General features: G+C 34.7%; 1 protein-coding gene across 2 annotated transcripts in view; it reads right to left on the bottom strand.

Moving 5' to 3' along the window:
• LOC118748503 (synaptic vesicle glycoprotein 2B) overlaps window positions 1-2,103 on the bottom strand; it is a 61,097-nt gene that overhangs the window by 31,068 nt on the left and 27,926 nt on the right. The window lies entirely within an intron of this gene.

Below are 2,103 nucleotides of genomic sequence, written 5' to 3'. Positions count from 1 at the left end.
ACGAAAAATAGAGGAAGAAAAAATCGCTTTTATCTTTAAAAAAAAAATGAAAACCACACCCTTACCAATATTTAAAACAACGCACTCGGACAGACCTGGCAGTTGATACCCATATTGCTAGGTTTTGTTTAACTATTTGTTTCATATAAAAAAAAAGTGAATATGGCAACCCTGCGTGCGGAAATAGTAGCCCTGCTTATTAATTTGCTGCACTTGAAAGCAGGAAAGGATTTATTTGTACATATGCCATTAAAGTACGTTCTCTGAGGTGCCCTAAACCAGTTAAAAAAATTTCCAAAGCCTAAAGCAGGGTTTGAAAAGCTATCAGCAAAGTAGCAAGAGCACTAATAACTTTGCTATTGCCATACTTTGAATTTTTTAAGTTTTGATTCGAACTGATTTACATTTTCTTTAGCTTTTGAAATTTGATTTTATTTTTTCTATACACAGCTCAGTTACAAAAGTTTATTCCTTTCGCTTCGCTTTTGCTTTCCTGCGAATCGTAAGTTTCAATAGTTCGTAGAACGGTTTGAAGAGCCAACCATTTGTTAATTTGTTTTACTTTTGCTTACTTACTTTTTAGCTTGGAACTGCTTTTGACCAAGTCTTAGTTCAGTGTATTTAAAGCTATTAACAAAAACGATGGCCCCACGAAAAAATAATTTAAGTGGTATTTGGGATCATTTTGAAAATAACAATGATATAGGAAGAGCTATATGCAAATATTGCGATTCAAATTTAAAAAACAATAGAGCAAACAACTTAAAAACTCATTTGTAAAAACTTCACAAAATAGGAATAAACAATTCCAATGCCATGAACTCGACTATCTCAGCATCTCACATAATTTCGCCCAAAAAAACAAATAATTAAAATTCAAATGAATAAAAAAATACTTCTCCGCTCGTACATTGGCTTGGTTACAGAGGATAGTATTCCATTTAATGTTTTGAACTCTCCCAATCTAAGAAACCTCGTTGATCCGATTTGCGATGGATTGGCAGAAAAAATTGGCAAGCGGTTTACATTAAATGCGAAAAATTGCAAAGAAACACTCAATAAGGTTGCAGAAAATATAAGACTAGAAATGAAGAGCGAAATGAACTCCAGAATTTTGTCTCTTAAAATTGACAGCGCATCAAGGCTGTCTCGCAACATATTCGGCATAAGTGCTCAATTTATAAAAGACGATTAAATTCGATCTTTTATATTGGGAATGGTGGAGTTAAAGGGCATTGGTGCAAGCGCGTCGAATAATTTGGCTGCAGAAGTCTTAAGAACGATAAAAAAATACGATGTTAAATTTAACCAAATAATTTCGATTACATCCGATAATGGGGCTAACATGATAAAAACCACAAAAACTTTGTCTGATTACTACGAAGACCACGAAATAGAAGCGCTTAACGGTACATACTTACACAATATAGATAATTTAGAAGGAGCATCAGATATTCGCGTTGAGCATATACAAGTTTGTAGGTGTGCAGCCCATACAGCTCAGCTGTGCGCGCTAGACGTGACGAAGGATGTACAAATTAAGGACTTTTTATTAACTTGTAGGAACTTTACAAAATTTGTTCGAAAACCATCAAATGGATTTAAAGATGCATTCGAACTAAGAAATCTAAAATGTCCCAACTTGATTGCTCTACAAGATGGGGTTCTACCTTTAACATGATACAAACGCTTTTGTCTGCAAAAGAACTTCTCAGTGCAGTTGAGTCTGTGAGAAACAAAAGTATCGAAGAAAACTTTGAAAATTCTGATGTTCTTTGGGACTTCATGGAATGCTATGGCACTGTTTTTGATCCCTTACCTAAAACTATAATTATGTTTCAGGCGGAGCAATTGCATTGCGGCAACTTTTATGCGCAGTGGTTAAAGTGCAGAATGTTAATAGAACGAATTGTGGAAAATAATCATAACAAAGAACTGATCAAGAAAATTGGAAATAAACTTTTAGAAAGCATGGAGAAGCGTACAGCAAAGCTTCTGGAGAACGAAAGCTTTAAAGCATGCCTCTTTTTAGATGCAAGGTTCCATCACATCTTAAATACCCAAAAACGGCAAGAAGCCGTTGATTACTTAAAGCGCTTGTGG

The sequence above is a fragment of the Rhagoletis pomonella genome, unplaced genomic scaffold (genome assembly GCF_013731165.1).
Source record: "Rhagoletis pomonella isolate Grant_MI unplaced genomic scaffold, Rhpom_1.0 Rhpom_scaffold_00013, whole genome shotgun sequence".
Taxonomy (NCBI): Eukaryota; Metazoa; Arthropoda; class Insecta; order Diptera; family Tephritidae; genus Rhagoletis; species Rhagoletis pomonella.
Note: the sequence above shows the minus strand (reverse complement) of the source record. Positions and strands in the feature narration are given on the sequence as shown.